General features: G+C 45.2%; 1 protein-coding gene across 2 annotated transcripts in view; it reads right to left on the bottom strand.

Moving 5' to 3' along the window:
* AJAP1 (adherens junctions associated protein 1) overlaps positions 1–23,679 on the bottom strand; it is a 118,387-nt gene that overhangs the window by 46,376 nt on the left and 48,332 nt on the right. The gene's annotated exons all lie outside the window — the stretch shown is intronic.

The raw sequence follows: 23,679 nt of genomic DNA, 5'->3' as shown, positions 1-23,679 counted from the left end.
TTACTAAGCAAATGAACAGGGGTTCTTGTCACAGTGAATGATAGCCTGGACAGACTAAAACCTATTTTCATTTTTTGTTGAAACTGACAAAAAAAAAAAGTTGCGAAACTGTCGAACGTTTTCCTGTTCTGCAGATGAAGCAAAATTAGGGTTTTTCCCCCATTGCTGCTGCACATTGTCCCTCTAGTTCCAGTTCGTAAGTCCCACATGCTGCCCTGTACACGAATCTCACCAAACCAGAACTTGCTACTTAACGCCTCTTGGAGCTGACACCTTCCTAAATTTCAAATGATAAACTGTGATTGACTTTGATTATGCAAACCTGTCCAGAATATTTAGGGCATGACCCAAAGACAAGTGAAGTCAGCAGGAGATTTTCCATTGGTTTTGATAGGCTTTGGATCAATCCATTAGTTTGGTAAGGAAAAGAAGTCAGATGAGAGATGGGAGGGGTATAAAAGAATTAATCATGTGGCCAATCAAGGACTCCTGTTTAAAGAGGAACCATAAGAAAGGCAATATCTTTCTGCACATAATAATCAATAATAATACTTAGCTCCAATACAGCGCTTTCCATTGGTAGCTCTCAAAGTGCTTAAAATGTCCCATTTTACAGATGGGAAAACTGAGGCACATAGCAGTGAAGTGACTTTCGCAAGGTCACCCAGCAGGTCAGTGACAGAGCTGGGAATATAACCCAGATTTCCTGAGTCCCAGTCCAGTACTCAAGCCACTAGGCCATATGGTCTCTCAAAGTAAATGACCTAGGGAACTCTCTGCCGCATGATAGTACTGAGGCAAATAGCTTGGCGAAATTAAAAACAACACACTGGAACTCTATATGAAAAAGAATGTCTGCAGTGAATTTAGCTATGAAAATAATACAGGGATTATTTATCCTTACGCTTCATTTTATAAACTGATCAACAGCTTGGGTGAGAATCCAGCTTGTTTTTCTTTAATTTTTATCAGGAAGTAAACTAGCACAATTTTGGGTGCCATAAAAATTAAAAATTAAATTAAATTTAAAAAATTAAATAAATTAAAAAATTAAAAATTATCCTCCTCCACGACACCTCCAACCCCGCCCACTTGCAACCCTTCATCCGCTGGAGAACCCAAACTCAAAATGAACCTCATATTCAAGCAGGGGCTTTTGCATATCTAGGTTACTGCTGAGACCAAGGCAGAAGTGCTCAAATAGCATGAGAGAACCTATTCTTGAGAGAGTCTCAGCCCACTTTTGCAGATTCAAGGGGTCTGGACAAAGGAAAGCTCCCACTGAGTCAAAGATTTCACCCCAAACCTATGGTGGTTGGCCCACTTTTATGGATCCAGTCCTGTGAGGTACTCAGTGCCCTCATCTGTTGACTTCAAGGGGGATGCTCAGTACCCTCGGGAAATCACGGCCCCTATGGTAAAAAGCAGAACTCCTGCAACCCACCATTCCTGTCGCAGTGAAGGGACATAGCACCTTGGAAAATCAAGCTTTAGTGGAAAGGATTTCACTGAGGGGTGATTGTAGAGAATGGGGCTATTGTCATTAATCAGGAGACCTGGCTGAAACTTTTCATTCACAGATGGGGGGGAAAGGGGTTCCTGATGAAAATTGGCATTTCATAGAAACAATTTTTTTGTGTTGAAAATGTTCATTTTCCTTGGCATTTACTGAGTTTTAATTTAAACCTTTTCCCCCCAGGTGTTTGGGTTTTTTGATGAAACCGCCCAAAAACTACAAGGAAAATGAACAGCTTTCCATTTCAATCAAAAATGTTCACAACCTCCCTCTTCCCACAAAAAACCTCAAACTTTCTGAGCCAGTTCTATTAACCTGGCGTTATTTACTTCTTTGTAAAGGTTTTGCTGGGAAACAAACCAGTTCAAAAGACACATCCCAAGTTTAACTTGACTCCAACTTCACAAGATCAACTTTCTTCGAATGCAGCTGAGTGCTGAGCCTGAGCTGAAGGGGGAGGCCTGCAATTTCTCTAGGTACTTTCACTGCTCGGTCTCCGGAAAGCAGCGTAACTGTCTCCGTGTTTCATGAATACTGTTATTATTGTCTTGAAAAGACAGACATGCAAACGGCACTGGAAGGAACTTTGTTTGCATTAGTAATTGGGAGTGTGCAGGTGGCAAGCTCAGAGGAGAGAAAGCTCCTTCCGAGACAATTTGTAGCAAGCATTTCATATGATGTGTCTACAGCATTCGAACATATTGTGCTGAAGTCTCTATTACTTAAAAGCTGCTCAGGCATTTGTGTTCCTTTCCCTGTTATAGGTGAAATAAAACGTCAGATAAGCATCGGCAGGGAAATAAATATGGCTGGAAAGTGTCACCACCAAGACTATGGCAGTTACTATATGAGGAAATGATAACTTCCACTGTGGACACGTGGGAGAGAAAGAGTGAATAAGTTTTCTGTCTGTATTTTCTTCTCTATGCATGAAAAAAGTAACAAAATGAGATCTGAAGCGGCGAAGGGTGGTGAACGGGGTTGGGTGGTCTACAGGGCAAGAGACACTGGAGTAGTAGTGGTGCTGGTATAATTATTTTTTTAACTAATTGATCCTTTATTGGACGCTGCAAGGACAATATATAAGGTATTGTGTTCATCCTATCTTAAAGGAATTTTTAAATCACTGTTTCTAATAATCCTGTCTAAGCTTGACACTCAGATAAATTCCTTATTATTGTAGGGTCCTGATACTTGCTGAAATATAGGCACACACTGGGTCATTATGGTTTGAATGCTTGTAAATGAGATTAGGTTCTTCTTGCAGGGGGTTACTCCTGAGGATGATTTGTTATTACAGGGTTTGCTTGAGAATGTAGGTGGTGGGTGAATGAGTGGGTGGGTGAGATTCTGTGGCCTGCGTTGTGCAGGAGGTCAGACTAGATGATCATAATGGTCCCTTCTGACCTAAATATCTATGAATCTTATGTAGGTTGTGCACAAACTTCTCTGCTACTGTCGTGTTTGCTCAGAAGGCCCCTGAACTCACTGTGGTTTGGTACTGAAGGTTTGCCCAGCAGCTTATTATTGTGAGGTTGTTCAGGAGTGCTGGGTGAAAACCTGTGTAACTCTTTGGAAGTCTCTCCCGTTTGAATGAAGAACGCTGGTAACACTTTAAACTGCAAAGCTCCAGTGTCACCTAAGTTCTTTTTAACAACTACGGGAACACGTGACCATTTAATTACCTGTTAATTACTATGTAGTAAATGGGCTGATAATTACATAGCATGAACCATATTATTACTGGATAAATACAGGGATATTTCTTTCTCTGATACAGCAACATAGGTCTCACAGGAAACACCTTGAGCTGTACAAAGTGTAATTACATAATAATCACAGTGGGACTGCAAATCCTTTACCGCTTCAGGGTTTTTACCAGTAAAACTGACTCAGTGACCATGTAACTCAAGGGTAATTACAGGAGAGGTGTGTAATGGAATTTAAAGTGTAGCCACAGAATTGGTACTCATGTTAGGGGAAGGAGGTTTAAAAGTATCAGAAGACTGGTGGGGATGCGAGCTGTTCTTTGAGTCCCATCTCTCAGAGGCTCCTGAGGGTGTGCTGGAGGTTTCCACCATCACCTGGCCCTGGTACAGGTCTCAACTGGGACCACCAGGGAGGGATAGCTCAGTGGTTTGAGCATTGGGCCTCCTAAACCGAGGGTTGTGAGCTCAATCCTTGAGGAGGCCATTTAAGGATCTGGGGCAAAAATTGGGGATTGGTCCTGCTTTGAGCAGGGTTTGGACTAGATGACCTCCTGAGGTCCCTTCCAACCCTGATATTCTGTGATTCCATGATACTGATTTGTAACTCATCCAAGAGCAAGGTAAGATGCTTTCTGATCACCCTTCATGGCAAAGGGGTATCCTCTTACATCTCTGTTTTATTAGACACATTCATTATAAATGGGCAGAAAAAAAAATTTGCTTTCTAGAGAGCCTTAAATACTCCTCAAACATTGCTCTGGTACATAATGAGAGCGATAATGAGTTGGGCCACAACCTCTGCCCTTCTAGCTCCAAATGAAATGATGAGGATCCTCTTTTCCTCCAGCTTCTATCCTGTAGGATTTTGCACTGGGAACCTTTGAGAGAGTGAGATGAAGCGTGTTTCAGAACCTTAGATAAGTCAGTTCTCTTTACGGCAGACTCCCCCTTTGGGCATTGGGAGGTCCTGCCCTCAAGCTGCAAGGACAAAATAAGATGTGTAATTCACCAGAGTAGTAACCACAGTGGAGCTGCCACCATGATTCACAGGTGTCATCTCTGCCAGCATAGACAAGGCCTAAGAAGACTGGAAATTTACAAACCTAAGTCACTTGTTTCATACTGCCATGGTCAAAACAATCGCCACAGACCATTGGGCAAGGACTTGGAAATGGCAGTCATTACTCTTTTGAGGTGTCCAGCAAACACCGTACTTGGCAAGCTTCCCATCTGGTTAGGAGCAGCTCAGACTGTGATCTGCTCATTTGGGCTTGGAATTAATTTCAGCTTCATTAGGTACTGATTTTGGCAGGTAATTTTATTTTGCTGGACTTTAGAAGAATATTACTGACACTGACTGGTAGAAAGAAGGCCCAATACCCATTTACATGAATACCATTGCACATACTTCCACTCTGACACACACTCATAAACACGGAGATGCAAACATACACACACCAGGCTGTGGAATCCACTCCCAAATGCCCTACACCATCTCCCCCACACAAAACAAAATGCAGTTTATGCACTAGAAGCAGAAAAATAACAGTTTTTTTAAAAAAGACTACACAGAGTTAAAATCACAGACTCCAGCAAAATGATGGAAGGAACCATCAAGTCCAACCCACTGCACTGAGCCAGGATCAAGTGAACCCTGACCATCCCTGACAGGGGTTTGTCCAACCTGGTCTTAAAAACCTCCAATGAGGCCAGGGATTGCACAACCTCCCTTGGAAGTCTGTTCCAGAGCTTCACTCCCCTGAGAGTTAGAAAGTCTTTCCTAGTAGCTAACATAAATCCCCCTTGCTGCAGATTAAGCCCATTACTTCCTGCCCTACTGTCAGGGCACATGGAGAACAACTGATCACCATCCTCTTTATAACGGCCCTTGGCATGACTGGTAACAGGACCCCCTCGGTCTTCTTTTCTCAAGACAAAATCTGTCCAGCATTTTTAGCCTTTCCTGTTGTGGCAGCTTATGTAAACCTTTTATCTTTTTTGTTGCTCTCCTCTGGATTCCCTCCAATTTGTCCACATCTTTCCGAAAGTGCGGTGCCCAGAACTGGACACCGTACCCCAGCTGAAGCCTCTGCAGCGCTGAGTAGAGTGGGACAATTACCTCCTGTGAATTTTATTAGCTTTTTCCCCAGCTGCTTCACATTATTGACTGATATTCAATTTGTGATCCACTCTAGCCTCCAGATCCTTTTCAGCAGTACTAAGCACCTCGCCAGGTATTCCCCATTTTCTATTTGTGCATTTGAGTTTTCCTTCCTATGTGAAGTACTTTGCATTTGTCTTTACTGAATTTCATCTTATTGATTTCAGACCGATTCTCTAGTTTGCCATGGTCATTTTGAATTATAACCCTGTCCTCCCAGGTGATTGCAGCCCCTCCCAGCTTGGTGTCATCTGCAAATTGTATAAGCATCGTCTCAACTCCATCATCTCACCTCCATTAATGAACACATCAAATAGTATCAGACCCAGGACTGACCCCTGGGGGGCCCCACTCAATACACCCTCCCAGTCCAACAGCGAACCATTGATAGCTACTCTTTGAGTACGGTCTTCCAACCATTTGTGCACCCACCTTACAGTAATTTCATCTAGACCACATTTCCCTAGTTTACTTATGAGAATGTCATGCAGGGACATGCCAAAAGCCTTTTAAAACCAAGATACATCACATCTACCGCTTCCTCCCCACCCACTAGGCCAGTTCACACCTTTCAGCTCGGTGCAGTCTACAGTCCTTGGGACTGGCCACCAGACAGCTCAGTACCAGTGCAATTAATTTAATGAGAAAACGTATTTGGGACTAATGTTCTGCAGTGCTTTGAATACCTGCTCCTTATCAGCCATGAGAGCTTTCTTCACATTCAGCACCTAAGTACTCTCAGCTTATATGTTCCAATGACTCCCACTTCTCGGAATGAGCTGTACCTTGAGTTGTTTCCTCCCCCCCACCCCCACCCCCAATACTGGTTTGGGAATGTGCTTCTCAAGAACACCCTGGGTAGTTTAAGACATTTTTTGTGCTTAAAAAAATACTGAAAAAAGGTTAGACTGCAAAAGCGAAGTTTGTTAGCATCCCGCGTGAGCCAGGGAGGGGAGCTGACGGTTCACTAGGGGCAGGTGCTGTCACAGAACTGACAGTCAGAGTTTTATTGATGCTGGGAGGCCAATTATTTCTAGATCAATTTTAATAGGTATGTCAGGGGGTTCTCCTGAGTTGACCCTGCCTGAATGTGGCTGACCCTGCCTGAGCTGCAGATAGGAAATCTATCCTGTGTCACTTGTGTCTCATATCCACTTCATTCAATTTTACTGTGGAAAATAAAAATTGGAGAAAGAATTCATGTGTTTGCTGATGATGCAGACACAGAAGCTAAAAGCATAAGGTGAGGAAGATGCACCCAGCGTCCAGTACAGATGCATTTGCTTTGTCCGTGGGACACTACAAGAGTATGGGGTAACTGACCCTTGGAACAACCTACCAAGGTGGATTCTCCATCATTCAGAATCTTTCAGTCGAGACTGCATGTCTTTCTAACAGATGTGCTACAGCTCAAGCAGAAGTTATTGCTAGAGGAGTTTACTGGGTGAGGTTCTCTGGCCTATGGTGATGCAGGAAGTCAGACATAATGGCTCATTCTGGCCTTAAATTCTATGAATCGTAAAGATATTATCTGACTCATCCTCTTAACACCTTCAGGCGGCAGGCAGGTAGCATCAGAGCATGGGCCAGTGTCCCCCTCTGGACAGACTCCAGTCTGTCACGTGTGAACCCAGCTGTTGTATCCCACATGCTTCTAAGCTCCCTGGATCTGGCTAGTGACAGGCTCTGGGTTCCTCGCTCTGGCTCACTCAGACGCACTCCCATGTGTAGATCCCATGCCTGACACCTTAAACCCCAGAACCATGCCCCAGTCCGCCTGGGACCCCACTTGCTTATACACATTCCCTCGGAGTTCTCTCTCCCTGTGGAGCTCAGAGCTCCTCAATTAATCATTTCAGGGACAATGTGTCAGGAAAGCAAGGGAGAGAGGGTTAGCAAACAGATTTCTTAACCACAGGCACTTTACTCTTAATAAAAGTGTAGCTCCATGCTCATCAGCCTGTGAGTCAGTCTTCTTGCATGTCACAATAGCCTGTTCCCCCCACTCCACCCCATAGAGGGAATTTTCCCTTAAATATACTCTCTGACCCCTTTGGGCCATGTCCCTGAGGAACTTCAGCCTTGTCCCTCAGCCAGGTTTCTGTGGAGGAGCCAGTAGTGGAGAGTTAATCTGAGTTGATGGCACTAGATTGCTCTGTGCTGGCTTCTCAGACAGTCGTTCAGTGAGGTGTCAAGCCCCTACTAACAAAGTGGATGCTCTAATCCACACTGGAGGTTGCAATACAACAGGAAGGTCTTGCTCCAGAATGAAGGTTGCAATACAGAGGGGAGTCCCTGAAACAAAATGGTGTGCACAAAACCAGACGGTGTTTGCTTTCCCATCAGGAAGATGGGCATTGTAATACCTGCCTGTGACAGGGTGGGAAGGTCTGTATCCAACTGCAAAGGCACAGAAGTTAAGGGACTTACCCAAGAACCCACACTGAGCCAGTGACAGAGCTGGGAGTAGAACTCGGATTTAGCACTCTATCATTGGCTTGCTGGGTGACCTTGAGAGAGACATTTAAAGCTTCCCTCACCTCGTTTTCTCCATCTGCAAAATCAGGAGGATCGCACTGCTTGGGGGTGTTGCGAGGCTGAATGCATGCAAAGTGCTCTGAGTTCCTCCAATGACATTGCTATAGGAAAGCAAAGTTTAATATTCCAGCCCTTTCTACAGAGCAAACACTCCTGGACAGGCCATTTCTCACTCCCTGTTGTATTCTAGTGGCTTCTCTGGTGGAAAAAGTGAAGGCAGGAAAGGCAGAGCAAAGCTAGGCTAAGGGACAGGCTTTCGAAAGCAGGGCTCAGGGAGTAGAATACTCTGGCTGGCTGTCCAGCTAGAGGCTGACTCCAGCCTATTATTAAGGGAAATGTCGTGTATCCATAAGAGAATCAGAGTGGTAATTGGATCCCATTTGTGCACAGTTCCAATAGCAGTAAAACCCTAATTGCCCTCAGCTGGCAGCAGAAAGAGCCTTTTTACCAGGAAGCCAGGGCTGCTGCCTCTGTCAGTCTGTGGAAGAGTTGGGGCTCTTTTGGAGAAACACACAACTGCTCAGCCCACAAATGCATTGATTTCATGCTGCCTTGACTCCAGATCCAGCCCTTTCCAAGTTCCTTGATCTCCAGGAAAAGTGGATCGACTGGGGAGGTGATGGACTGTCTTAAAAAGAAGTTTTGAGAAACATCCAAGGGGAAAGAAAAAAGCCAATTGCATTTCTTGTGCCTCACACACATAAAAAAGCTCCTTTCTCCCTGGTGTTATAAAGAGGATCCTCCAGCTGCTTTGCTGTGATAATTAATTGGCATGCAAACCTGAATCTGGCAGAGGCTTGCTCTGAAAGATCACAGAGGTCATCCTAACAGCCCAGCTCTGAGTGAATTGCCATAAAACGCACCTCATTTAGGAAGAGCCTGAGCATGTAATAAGCTGGGTAGCTCTCATATATATGGGACCTTCCAGCTTTCAGATCTCCTTATAAATACTACCAGGACAGGATTTGTTTCACTCAGCTGCGAAGTAGCAGCAATTAAAGAAATTATTTTTTCTGAAGAAATAAAAAAAAATCTGTGATAGCTTGTCAACAGCATCTCCAGCTCCCCTCCAACTGGGCAATGGGCATACAGTACATGTGCTGCGGCCTTCTCAAACAGGCAAAAAACCCGAGTGTATTAATTAATAACAGTCTTCTCTCTCATCCACACATGCACTTACTCTTTACTCCTGGGGGAATTCTGCGCCACTGCGCATGCACAGAATTTATGTCCCCCGCAGATTTCTTTGCTTCTCTGCAGAAAAATGACTTTCTGATGGGGAAGCAAAAAGAAGCCACAAGAGCAGTCATGCAATGTGACCATCCCCAGCAGTATGTTTCGGGTGCAGCCGGCAGAGAGGTAAATCACTGTGGGGCAGGAGGCAGGACTAAGGAAGACCCGGCTGGTGGCTCCTACCCTGCGCCGGGCTCAGCTGCTAGTCCAGGCTGGGCTGGGGAGGACGGGACTTCCTCTTCCCCTGCACAGTATCCGGAGCTGTGTCAGACCCACCTCCCGGGATTTCTCCCCCAGCTGTAGGAAACTCTGCAAATCCCCTGCCCCTGCTTCCTACACCCATCGCTCCTCAGCTGCAGGGGGAGGGATCACTGTACAGGGAGCTGCTCCCCCATCTGCCCAACCCCCATGCATCCAGACCCCCTCATACCCAGACCCCCCTGCTGAGCTCTATCACCCCCACACCCAGACACCTCTCCTGTTGAGCCCCAACCATCTTCACCTCGACCCCCCTGCAGAGTCCCATTACCGTTGCACCCAAAACCCCGCAACAAGCCTGTGTGCATCCAGATTCCCCCCGACACGGATCCCCCACTGAGATGCCCACACCCAGATTGCCCCACACAGAACCCTCCCAACCCACATCTGGATCCCCCCACACTAAGCCCCTGCACACTTGGGTCTTGCGTGGCTGAGCCTGCCTACCCACACCTGGTGCACCTGGAATGGAGGGGCAGAGCCCTGGGGTATTCTCTGGGGCAGGTCCGGTCCTTGCGCTGTGTCAGGGTTGGGTGCAGCCTCACCGCTGAGTCCATGTCCTGGTGGGGGAGAGCTGCACAGTGATCTCCCACCTCTGTGCAGCCAGTGGCCTGTGCTCCCCAGTGCCATGCTGGAGCCTCCACATTTATTTGAGAAATAAAATTTGCAGAATTTTTCAGAATTGTAAAATATTGTGCGCAGAATTTTTATGGCGCAGAATGCCCTCAGGAGTAACTCTTTTTCCCACTTATCTAGGGCATGTTCAAGTGAACAAATTGCAACTGACTTTTGAGCAGGCCCATACTGGTCTCCTGTACATGTCACATCCCTCCTTTTCTCTTGTAGGTAGTGCAATGCAAAAAACACCAACCAAGCAATACCTCCCCCCAACCAGCTCCATGAATGCAAAGCTGCAGCTAAGAGATCATACGTGCACAAAAACGTCGAGCTCTGGTACTCTTGGTGACTGTAACTGTGTCCCCTTGCTGATGTAGTCTGTTGTACTTCACACCACAGAATCAGAGAACTGCAGACCTCAAGAGGGTATCTAGTCTAGTCCCCTGCGCTGAGACAGGACCAAGTAAACCTGGACCATCCAGGTGTTTGTCTAACCTGTTCTTAAAAACCTCCAGTGATGAGGATTCCACAACCACACTTGGAAGCCTATTTCAGAGTTTAACCACCCTTAAGAGTTAGCAAGTTTTTCCTCATATCTAACCTAAATCTCCCTTGCTGCAAATTAAGATGATCACTGCTTGTCCTGTCTTCAATGGACATGGAGAACAATTGAGCAGCATCCTCTTTTAGCAGCCCATAACATATCGAAAGAGTGTTCTCAGGTTCCCCACCAGTCTTCTTTTCTCCAGATCAAACATTCCCAGTTTTCGTAACCTTTCTTTTCAGGTCAGGTTTTCTAAACCATTTATCATTCTGGAAACTCTGCTCTGGACTCTCTTCAATTTTCCATATCTTTCTTAAAATGTGGCGCCTTGAACTGGACACAGTATTCTCATCTGTGCTGAGTGAAATGGGACAACTACCTCCTGGGTCTTCTATATGACACTCCTGTTAATATGCCCCAGAAAATTAGCCGTTTTGGTGCCTGCATCACACTGTGGATTCACATTTCATTTGTGGTACACCATAACACCAGATCCCTTTCAGCAGTACCACTGCCTAGCCAGTCATGCAGTTGATTTTTCTTTTCTAAGTGTCGTGCTTTTCCCTTGTCTTTATTGACTTTCATCTAGTTAAATTCCATGGAGTCCATGGCCATTTGCATTGTCATAGCAGATGGGTGTGGGGAGGGGGAACAGCTTAGGATGCCTGGTGTGCTGACAATGTTTAGCAGGAAGACAAAAAGGAGGGAGGACCCCCAGTGGGGAGGAACGTGGCTGGCAGGAATCTGCACTGAGGAGGAGAATGGATGAAGGTCTGTAGCCAAAGGATGGGACAGCCTGTCTGCTCTGACCTGTTTGAGGTCTAGACTCCTGGGTTAGGACCCAGCCAAGCCAACCTAGCCATAAGACCACTCCTGTGAGCACAGGTTTGGAGGGTCAGGCCCTACCTGCCAAACCAGGGAGCAAGCAAACACTTAGCACCGGAACAAAAGTGCTCTTCCCTGCCTGGAGGTGAATAGGAAGGAAAATGAGCTGGCTGACCAGTTAATAAAAGCACATCTCCTTTCTGGTTAACTTGAGCATGTAAGAAGCTATTTTAGGCCTTGGACAGAGGTTTCAATCAGCAGAGAGTACAGCCATTATAAACGTGCAAATCAATAGACTTCCCGGTGAGCACTTAAGAGAGTTTGTCTCTCTTTCCTTTTCTTCTGTCTGCTGGACTCACTGCTGCAGTATTGATGGGCTGTTCACAGGCAAATGCAAGAAGCTGGGGTAACACGCTTGTAAGGAGATTAAAAGGGTGACAGGCACTGCTGCTTGGTGAGCTACACTGTGGACTTGAAGGGCCAGACCCCAGCGGTTGCCAATTGGCATATCCCCACTGCAGTGAATGAAGCTGTGCTGATTTACATCAGACAAGGATCTGGATCTTTCCACTGGTATCATCTGGAGATGCAGTGGGGGACAGAAGTGGCAGAGATTTTCCAGGCTATTCAGCCCCAAGGAGTGAGTGAAGCTGTTCATTCAGTTGCAACAGTAGGTATTGTTTGGGGGGGGCGCGGGGGGCAGAGATCAGTTTGTCCCTTTCAGAAGGAACACACCTAATCCCCGTGAGCGATGTGGGAGGTACAGGACCTGTTTGTTCCTGCAGGTAGGCCACAAAACCCCACACGGAGATAAAACACTTGCGTTCAAGGTTCAATGGCTGCAACCTTATAAACGACAGCCACACCGACCTACCCCCCCCCCGCCCCGGTGCAGTGACTGCTACCCCTTTACTGTGTACCGTTGCATTGGTCCCCACCTGCTGGAAGCTCAGCCCTACGCCCCCGAGCACAGCCTCCTCCCCCGTCCACAACCTACCTTCAGGATTCAAACTCCACACCGCAGGAAATGTGACCTCTTCACGCTTCTCCTCCTAGGCTAGGTGCTATGACCTCTCCCCCTATCTGTCAACACCCCCCCGCTCCCAACGTCATCTTGCTGGCAGGGCACCAGCCCTAGCTGCCTCCACCCCAACCTGTCAAAGCTGTGATCACACACACAGTGAACAAAACAGCTCACTACGCAGCTCAGCAGAAACCTGGACCCAGCCATAAATCCCTTCGTCCTGCCTTCTGTACTCTCAACCCTTGCAGAGCGGTGGGTGGATCAGCCTTCTTCCAGGGAAGCCAGACCAAAAGACCTGGCCCCTGCCTGGTAGTCCTGTGTGCTCTACCCCTCCCTCGGGCCTCCCTACCTTCTTCCCGTGGATCCCTGCTGATACAGGCAAGAGTTTGGGATGGAAACATCTCCTAGTTCCATCAGATGGTCGCAGCAAACCTGCTCCAGCTGAGGGAAGATGCAAGACCCAGAAAATAGGGCTGAAAAAGATCCATTAGGCCTGGTGGACTTTCCCTTTGGCCAAGGCAAGTTTGAGTATGTTTCCCATTTGGGAGAACACCCCCCTTTTCTCCTCCACACAGGCATCCTCAACACACCAGCCAGTGTCCTCTCCAGGTCAGGGCTGAACTGCTCTGGCAAGGGCATCGTAGCAAACCCACCCTGCAGCTTCCCAGCTCCACCGGCCCTGCAGCTACATTCCACAGCTCCGGCCTGTGACTATCCAGCTGCGCCGAATTCACTTCCAAAAGAAGGACTGGCTAAAGATCAGGGACTCTTGTAATTCTACAGCGGGACTCTTGGATCCCTTAATACGCTTTGTTCCCCTCCCTCCTCACCACAGGTAACATCTCCTCTCACTGAGTCTGAAAGAGGCTGCCTGACATTATCCAGTGCAAGATGTGAAAGGGCTTAGAAATGATGACGCACTCCTCGGAAGACGAAGCTCACACTGATGAATAATCAGTCACTCCAACCTGCCACCACTTTGTTTACGGGAGAGTGTTAGAACGTGGGTTCCACCTCTACAATGCCCAAAGCATTTGTCTGATGGGGCCTGCTCACATTCACAGCCCACTGCAGCTCGCCTCAGACCTCACTGACATCTCAGAGGTGGTGGCCTAACTCTGGCCTACTTGCGTGAGTCACTGCAACCCAGGGGGGCTGGGCTTCAAATGTACTGTGCACATCCAACGGAGGACGCGGCACCTGGCTGCAGCAAGGTGCAGCCACACCATACGTGAATGCAGTGGAGGAAATGGCACCATTGCCAGAGGAGACTGTCCTCAGGGAAACGCACCGCAGAGACCGGCAGGGCATTTCAAAAAGATGTGGAGCTACGAGTCTCGCTTGCCCCTTACACAATGGAGTGGCGCCCCTTTGCTCTGCATTAGTGTAGTTGTGATTAGGCAGGGTGCCTTACACAGCATCCACGGAGCAGAGAATTGCAAGTATCAGTAACTCGCTATCATTGTCAAATCCACCTGCACTGTTAATACAATTTAAACCAGCCACCTCTTGAGGTAAATTTACTGTCTCCCAGTAAATTTTTCCTAACCTCATTTCTCTCACTCCTCTCTGCTGCTCCTGGAACTCCCAGATCTACAGCAGATCATGATGTCTTAGCAAAGCAGATCAAAGAGGCAGTTCTCTTCCAACTGCTCAGGGTTTTCTTTTAAACATATTTTAGCTCTAATTAATTCCTTTGAAGCCTCTGGCATGCACCATCTGATTGCTCATCCAGCACCCCCTATCCTATACCCACTTTTTGAAGATGGGGGTCATTTCTCAGTGGGGCAGCAGAATATTTTGGTTCTTGTCTATTCATTTTAAATTCTTAGTGAACTGACCTGGGTTTTGGGGCGGAGGAGGGGGTTCTGGATTCCAACTGACAGCCCTGGAGAGTGAAGCCCTCTAGGCAGTACCAAACAAGGTTCCCACACTAAGTGTCTCAATTGATGAAGAAAGCGCCTATGAGGAGTGATGTCCCATAAAACTCAGAGATGGACACAGGCAGACTGGACAGAGGTGGAGGATGATGCTCGGACCCAGTCAATCCTTGACCTCTTTCCCCACTCTCAACAAGGGTGCTAATTAGTACCAGCTGCAGTGTTCATTTGCGATGTGGACACCTGTCCATTAAGAACAGGACTAAGACACTGACCACATTTCAAACAGCTATTCAGAGCAGCAGACTGCACAGAGAGCTATGCTGCCTTATGCCGTAGAAAGCACTTACAGGTTTAATTACTTTATTCTAATCATAATAAAAAGAAAGCTTCAGAGAACTCAGTGAGCGCCAGACATGCCCAGACTACAAAAAAAAAATGCCCTCTTTTTCTTTTAGCCTAGCCAGTAGGAAAAGAGGATACTCAGCATTTTGCAAAAGACACCATGTTTTGCAGAGACAATCATTTCTGCCTTGTGTTAAAAGCCCCATTACAACCTTTGTGTCTGGCAGCAATATGGAATTTTAATTATTTCTTTCTTTACATGCTCTATTGTAAAATGATTATGACAGCCCCCCCCCAAAAGGAGGTGTACATTTTGAAAAGCATAATTGTAAACTATGCCCGGGTGAACACATGCCTGGAGTGCCACACACAGAACAAATTGGGGTTGCACACAGATAAACATACCTGATTTTATTTGCCTCAATGGGAAACCAAAACTCCAAAAAGCCTTGGACAATTAAATCCACCACCCGCGACTAGTCTTTCTCTTCACGTATATACTTTATATTAAACACACTCACTTTTCTATCTTTTTCCTACTTACCAGCAGAATATTTTCTATTCCACATGAGTTTACCTTAAGAGCTGCTTTGCAGCTAGTGGCTCACAGATAAATCTTGTTTTCTGGTTTCCCTTTATTCAGTAAGGTGGGGGAGGGAGAGAATTTTTGCCTAAGGGGGGTGGTTTCTAAAGAAAAACAAACCGTACATTGAATGCAGCATTTTACCTGTTCTGCCTCTGGGAGTCCAGCCTTCCAACACAAATCTGCAGGGTCTCTAAGGTAACGGTATAGGGCACCAATGACATCCAGAGGACAAGAGGCGCACCTCATTACTACTGATAAAGGATGAAGGTACTGAAGCAGAGGCTGGGAGGGGGCGCCTGGTTTGGAAAATGCGGAGAGGCACTGTATGAAGGGAATGAGCCCAGCACTCAGCAACCAGTGCAGATTCTATATTCACAGTGAGACCCTCACAGATTTGGACCAGAATAAAAATAAGTAAATTAAAATCTCTGGCCAGGACCCTGCAAACACTTATGTATATGAGCAATCTCTCAAACTCTCTGAGACAGGGTCCATCTTTTTGTTCTCTGTTTGTATGGGTGCCCCGCTCAATGGGGTGTTGGTCTATGGCCTGGACCCCTAAGCACTCCCACAATATAAACAAACTTTAATATTATAACAACACTGGACTGCTCCAATGGACAGATCTGAATGCACACGTCAGTGTTTGCAGAACTGGGGTCTACGCATGTATCAGTGGAGTCTACTTAACGCAAAGAAAATAAAGTATAATTTCCATAGAAAAACTCTCCCTCGAAAGTATGAAAGTCTACAGATGAACAGGTCTGGGTACAGCCACTTAACCCAGGCCATATTCTTCTTTCTTCATTTGCTATATTCCCATTCAAGTAAGTTCCCACCCAGTCCTCTGGGTTTTGAAACAGTGATGTATTGTTAGCTATATATAGAAGTATTAATAGGCTAGGTATCTAATCAGAATTAACTATCTCAAAACTAATTTAATGCCAGGGTGCATTAGTACATGTCAGGGCTCCAGGCGTTTTCTGTTACTGCAATACAGTCATTGAATAGGAAGACTTTTTATGAACAACGGGGAAACCAGTTACCTTTGGATTACAGGATGTATTCAATATATTGTCCCCAATACTTGAATCTGGCTGAGGCAGTCGGGTGGGCTAAGGTAACTGTACATCACCTTTTTGCTTCCTTGATTCCCAGAGCTATTGGGGGTTGATTTGTCCCTGAGAGAGTAGAATAGCGCAGATGCCGTTCCAAATGACTACGTCAGCTGGTAACAGCCCCAATGGGGCCTTTTTGCCATCCAAGCGTTCTTGGGATGCAGCAACACTCTGGCCCCAGACACATCTGGAGGGAAGGAGAGACGATAGAGCGCCTTTGTCGATGCTAAGGCACGCAGGGTCCCCCCTGCCAGGACAAAGCTCGGTCACTTTGTTAAGGCAATTTACGGCCCTTTTGATACCAAATGTTCCAGAGGGGCTGAAATGGGAGCCAAAATCTGGTCCCCAGGGTCTTCAAGATGCAGATCTTGTTCACTGGCAGGGCTATCACTAATGTTCAACAAACACCTGCACTGCTTTAAAATAATAATAGTAAAATGCATGCTGGCCGATCACACTGGACACAGACCCATTAACAAAGATAGGACTGAGGAGCAGAGCACCTCTGGGGATTAACAACCAGATGGATGGAGCTGATGTTCTCCGATGTAGCAATTCTTAATCCCCGAGGAAATACCAAGATTGTTCCCAAGGCCCTTATTGTTAGTATACACTGAGCAGGAAAGACATCGCATAGGTGTACAGGTGCATCTATGGGTGGTGTAGTGTCAACTGCTACATTCAGAGCATTTCTAGAGAATATTAATATTCAATAACTTTGTTTAGTCCTATCTCTCTGTACCATTCATCCCATAAAGTATAGGAACCACATTTTTCTCTCTTGCTGTGGTTAAATCTGGACTGACTCCAATGTCTGAGTATGAGTGTCTCTGTGTGCATATGCACAAGTTCGGGTGGGTGTGTGTTCGTGTGTACGTGCGTGTGCATGACAGAAACAGAGGGAGAGAGACATTTTCATGAGGTAAACAGCATTCAATCCATATGAAACAGTGTGGGATTGGAACAGAGGTTTTGTTGTAGGCCAGCTGAGTTTGATTATTTGTTTGCAGCTCTGCAGTACAATCCATGGTCTTTCACATCCACCTTCTCTATTACCAAAGCTTATTTCTCTTCATTTGAATCTTTCAGGGAGTAAACACTATAGAAATCTTTACTTTTTGGATCTGTTGTGGAAAACGGAAGTGTTCCAGCCTTGAAAGCTTTACTTTACTTATCCGTTCTGCTTATTGTAACACTAATGTAACAAGACTGCAAGACAATGATTTGTAATGTTCACTGAACTAGACAAAAAAGTACAGACGAGTCGCATAGTCTTAATGTCTAACCATATGGTACTTCCAGGCAAAGTATAACTACTTCCATTGCCTCAGCCTCGTGTAGCAGAGAGCAGCAGAATTTGAAAAATGCATGGCCTTACATATGTATGGCATTATTAAAGACAGGATACTTTACTCACTGCTTAAAGACAGAGTTGGTTGCTGCCCTTCCATGCAGAAGTGACGGGAAATGCAGGGAGACCCCACTGCTATTGTAATGTTTCTTCCAATTTAATGCAGCTCAGCACAGCAATATTTGGTATTTCTCACACACTGTAAGAGCAAACTACCAGGGACCGAGACATAATTTGGTGTCCCAATGGGAAGCTGAGCAGGTGAAATCAGTAAGTACCTATATAGGGTATTTGTCTTAAAAGGGGGGGTTATATTAGATGTTGGAGCAATATTTATTTTACCTAGGTTTCCTTCCCTGAGGATGCTCCATCCCAGTTCACACCCCTTAACCATCACTGGAGTTTAGAGGAAGATCTCGCCCAGACTGTGTGTATATACATATATCCTCTTATTTATTTCATCAGTTTCCCACAATGTACTAGTTTCTATCAAACATCTACTCTCTACCCATCTCATCCCCTGCTAGAATTTTAACCTTTTGTGCCCCAGTGTATGAATCATGAACCATCTTGGGGGAGGTCTTCATTTTGTTTGTGTTGGTTTTTTTTTTTTAAACCTAAACAACTGCAAGCCCTTATTAGGATTTAACCTAGGGAGTGAGAAAGAGCTGAGTGGAAAGCTTCTCCCCCCACAAAAAAAGTCTCTGAGGCAGCCAGCATATGGGGAGGGGAGGGACAGCTCAGTGGTTTGAGCATTGGCCTGCTAAACCCAGGGTTGTGAGTTCAATCCTTGAGGGGGCCATTTGGGATCTGGGGCAAAAATTGGGGATTGGTCCTGCTTTGAGCAGGGGGCTGGACTAGGTGACCTCCTCAGGTCCCTTCCAACCCTGGGATTCTATGATTTAATGCAGATGAAGAAAACAAAGGGATATTCAGAGTTTAGGTTTTATTCAAGTTAGGGTGGACAGCTAAGGTCAGAAAGGTCCTTTAGCCAACAGAAGTATTTTATTGTATTCACTTATTCAGTAAAAGAGGTCAATTAACGAAAACTCAAATCTTTTTGAAAACTCCTTAATGAGAGTTAAGAGCTAAAAGATAAAAGTCAGCTGGTGAGTTTCAATTCCCAGATATCTTAGAAGCACAGGCTGAGCATGAGCCTTCAGGGGATTGGGACAGGATGGGAGAATTGGGACAGGCTGGCTTGGATCTGGAATCTCTCAGCACAGGCTATGTGGAGGCAGGGCAGGATGAAGGCCTGTTGATCTGTGCAGATCCACTAGCATTCTGTGAATCACTGTCCTGCAGAGCCCTCAGGAACAACCTAGCGACTGTCGCTTCAAGCAGCTTTGCGGCCTGAGGAAGGGATACTCAGTTGGACGAGGGGCACAGGACTCGGCCCTGGGTGACTAACAACCATGGATTTAAACCCAAATATAGGGTTTGGGAGATGCACGTTGCCCTTTCATTTGTGATTCTCATTAGAACAGCATCCAGCTCTCACAGCTGAGCTGGACTGCGAAGCTGAGGCTAGGAAGCTGTTCAAATACCCACAAATGGTAAAATCCCAGCAAGAGCCACATCAGTCAGGCCGCAGCAAAACTTTGTGACTGTCAGCGCGGTAAAGGATATTGGAGGCATCATGCTGACAAGGACAAAGCAGCTGGAGGAACATCCTTGAAAAGGTGTAAGCGAATTCCAGTACCAAAATAAAAATTACCAAGCATTGTTCCATCTCAGTCCATGCTATCTCATCCTTGAGTTTTGATTGATCTAAGCTGGAGAACAAACTATGAATAGCTATGAAGATCAAAGGGTTTTCTTTCATTAGAACATGCTTACGTTTGTCTCCTTATGTGCTGTATATTGTAGGGCCTCACTGTACAGCAGTTAAACACGCCTCACACACAACTGCAGAGCCACTAGAATTCTAGGCCTACATTTATAGAAGTGACTACTGATTTTAGGTGCCTCAGGTTTTGGGAGCCCAGCTTAGATATCTGAAAGGGGTATGATAGTCACAAAGTGCTCAGTGTGTACCTGTGATGGGGTGTGCTCCCCACACCTACCTTGAGAGAGTTGAATTAGGCCAGGTGGGCCCAATCAACCAATTAAGCTGCAAATGGGGGAGATTTAGGCTGTGTAGAGGGCGCTAATTAGTAGGAAGCTCATCTGTGAGGGAACAAGCAGGGCTCCTATCAAGCCAGGATTCTCAAGGGAAGAAGCCAGCAGTGTCTCTCCCTGAGGTAAGGGAGAAAGAAAGGGGGTAGAAACCTTGGTGCAGAGGGTCTTTGAAAGACTCCCCTGGAAGGGAAAAACACAGTGTGACCTGGCTGAAGGGCTGAGTCACGAAATGGCTGTACTACATCTCCATGAGCGGGAGGAGAGCGGCAATGATGGAAGAGAAGAAAGGAGGTGCTGAACTAGGTGGAGCTAATCCCCAGAACTGCCAGAAGGAAGACCCCCCCCATTGGTGAGTAGAGCACCCCATGACCCTTTACGGATGGGTAAATTGCAGTACCGAGTTGTTATGTTATTTCATCAACTTAATAGACCCAGTCAGCATCTAAGCCAGGAACCGAATGCAGGAATCCTTCTAGAGGCTTGCTCCAGCTACTGTCTAATGGTGGACAACACTTCCAGACTGAACCTCCAGAGGTCGATCACCAATACAAATTTAAGACTTCACTACAATCACTGTGGGCACTTCTGAGCCAAGCCAGGAGAGCAAATTCATTGTGGAGTGGCTCTGCTGAAGTCCGTGTACTGAACAGATCAACTCAACCAAAAGTACAATGGTGAGAAAAGCAAATAAAAACACCACCTCAATATCCCAATCCTACATTCTACTGGATCTACTGAGATCATTTCTCTGTCATCCCAGTGGGCAGGACAGAAATCTGCTGAAGGCCAGTTTGTGCAGTGACAATTATCAGTGGTCATTTGATAGTTCAAGTAGAAACATATTGCAATGTTTTCCTGAATAGTGACATATATCTGTCAGATACCCTTACCAAACTGCCAGTGTTATCTTCGAACTACTCAGTAAACCTTGGTCAATTCTGAAATATCATAACATTGGCTACCTGATATAAAGACCAGAGGAGAAGGCAACGACTTAGACACAAACTACTGACCTAGGCAATGTGCCTAGATCACAGAGTGGTGTCCCAGATACAGGACCACTGACTGGCAACACAGTTAATGAATCTTGACATTACAGGGATAATAAATGATGAGTCACATTTTAGACAAAAAGCCTATGTCATCTGTCCAGGGTGAGGAAGACTCTCCTCTGACTTACTCCTCTGATATCCCAGCAGCTCAACAATACCCTGTAACATTTTGACAGTGTTATACCATTTGCAATTAAGCCACAGCAATAAACAGGAATTTGCTCAGTGCAAGGCACCTATTTGATTTCAGACGCATGTGTACAAATGTAGTTAGCTACAGATGTAAGTATTGCTAATAACAATAGGACTTGATGACATTATCTGCTTTGAAAACAACATGTGGTTTGGGAAGTAAATCTTAGCATTCCATCAAATGTCTTAGTATGAACTGGTTAGATTTCTTGTGCTGGAGAGTGTGACTGATATTCTGTCGCTAACTGAGCCAGCTGAGGCTGACATCTCATCTGCTGTGTAGGCAGGGCTCCTTTTCACAGATATGAATAACTTCTTGAAGTTAGGAGTGACATTTTTTCTGAAGAGGGTTTATTAGAGAAATTAATCAGGATGGAGACTGCATCATGAAACCCTATAATTCTTTCTCAGATAAGCATCTGACTTGTTGGACTACTCAGCGTCCATGTAATGTGAATTAATTGGCCAAGATACATAATATTGTTCCGTGGTATAACTTTAGTAATAAATAAATATAATTTGGAATAAATGGAAAACTGCTTTCCCACACAGCAAATGGTGTCGGTGGAAAATAGTATATTTTTCTAAATATTACTAAATACTATAGTAAATGAGTGCTGCACTAAATTTAATTAGGCTTGTGGATTTATAGAGGCAATAGGCAAACGCTGTACACTCCTAGCAAATGTCTTGCATAAAGATGATGGATCGGAGTTCTCATCGGCTTACCCAGTGTTCATTTTTAAACCCAAATTCTTCTCAATTTTCTGCAACATTCTTACCCGACAGAAGACCTTGCCTCTAACACAACCCCAGGCTTATTATTATTAAAATTATTTACTTGTACTGTGGTAGCACCAAGAGTCCTGGACCAGAACCCCTTTTTGCTAGGTGCTGTGTCCCAGTACTAAGCACTAATCAATGCTCTATGCCTGTAGCCTGATCCCATTACTATCTTCCTCAGGGAACTAGGTAATCCAAAGTGCTGCCCTGATGGGTTGTTTTTATTTTTAATATCATACACTGTACATGATGCTGAGGAGAATAGGGAGCATTTGAGATCCCCGGCTAACACTTACACTGCAGTCTGATCAGAAACCAACTCTATCAGTGAGATGCTGGAAGCTCACAACCCCTGGCAGAGGCTAGATGGGAGTCTCTGATGTGAGCCTGAATTATGCTGAACAAACTAGTCACAGTGAACAGTTTAATGAAGGATTTATCCCCTGACTCTAGTAAGAAATTAGAACATGGGGTTTTTTGTAGCTTTTTTTTTTTTTCAAATTTGCAGATTTTTTACCAATACATTAATTAATCACAATAACTTGAGGAATGTTGTAAGTGATCACATTTCAGCACATGAATTGCTCAATTCGACTGTTTCATTGAGTATTCAGAACTTGGTGTGTCTGATCACCTAAGTCAAGTGAAGTTGTTCCTACTCCTGAGGCCAAAAAGAGCTTCTGAGATGGCCCACACACATTTATCATCAACACGCATGCATATGTATCACAACATGGATAGTTACCGCATGTTCTCTGATTGAGAACATTCTTGCAAACGCACTTGCTCAACAAATGTTCGTGAAGAGCAATTGAGAAGAGTCCTGAATAGAAATGAAAGGAATCGGTAGCTCTCATTGACACAAAGGTTTGTGATTTCTTTAGCAGAATTCTCCCAGCTTAATTTGCACTAAAGTAACCTTTGTGTCCAGTCTGCATGAGAAAAAAGTACTACTGTAAGGCAGAAAACAATTATGATAATGACTTCAGCAGGTGTTGCTGTATGCTTCTGTGTAATGAAAAACGGCATCTAAATCAGGGAAAGAATAGTGAAAACCAAACTCAGTTTTCTCTGCAGTCACCAAAGCTGAAACGCCAACAATCTAGGTTGTTTGCATATTGTACTGTGTCAGAGTGCCACATTAATACATTGATTATTATTACACTTTTCAGGGATTGTTAAGACTTGCATGTTGCATATAGAATCTGTCTGCAGTTCAGAGCTAGCAACCACAGTGTGTATATGATTAGTGACATATTGTATGAAAGGGACTAGAAAGAAATATGTGAACAGCAAAATACTTTGTTGGACAAACACCCCAGAATCTGGACGCTTCTTGAGTTTGCAAAACCAGGCTGCAAATCTTGTTGGGCTAGTCTTTCCTGTGAGATTTCCTGTTGCTGATCAAACCAAAAATACTGCTATATTCCTGGGGAACCCAAGAAGGCAGAGGAAGATTTAAATACAGTAGAAAGAGTATACAAATGTTTTGCAGATCACAAAAAAAGTTTAGATCAAATTTCAGAAAAAAATTCAGGTCAGTTTTCATTTTATTCAAAGCTGTTCACCCACCTTTCCCTAACTGAATATTGCTTAACTGTTTTGAAACCTGGACATTATACTATAATGTTCTCTTTAATTACTCCTTAACGATGATTGCAGCCTGGCAAAGCCAACACAATATGAAGCCTTCGTCAGACACTGCACCTTGTTTATATTGTGGCATTGTCCCGCACTACCGTCTCCTCATTGGTGCCCATCATATAGGACACACCTCTGCCCTCGGCAATAGGTTGTTTGCTCTTACTTAGACCAGATCAACAGT

The sequence above is a fragment of the Natator depressus genome, chromosome 18 (assembly GCF_965152275.1).
Source record: "Natator depressus isolate rNatDep1 chromosome 18, rNatDep2.hap1, whole genome shotgun sequence".
Classification (NCBI taxonomy): Eukaryota; Metazoa; Chordata; order Testudines; family Cheloniidae; genus Natator; species Natator depressus.
The sequence above is the reverse complement of the archived record's forward strand: the minus strand, read 5'-3'. Positions and strand labels throughout refer to the sequence as shown.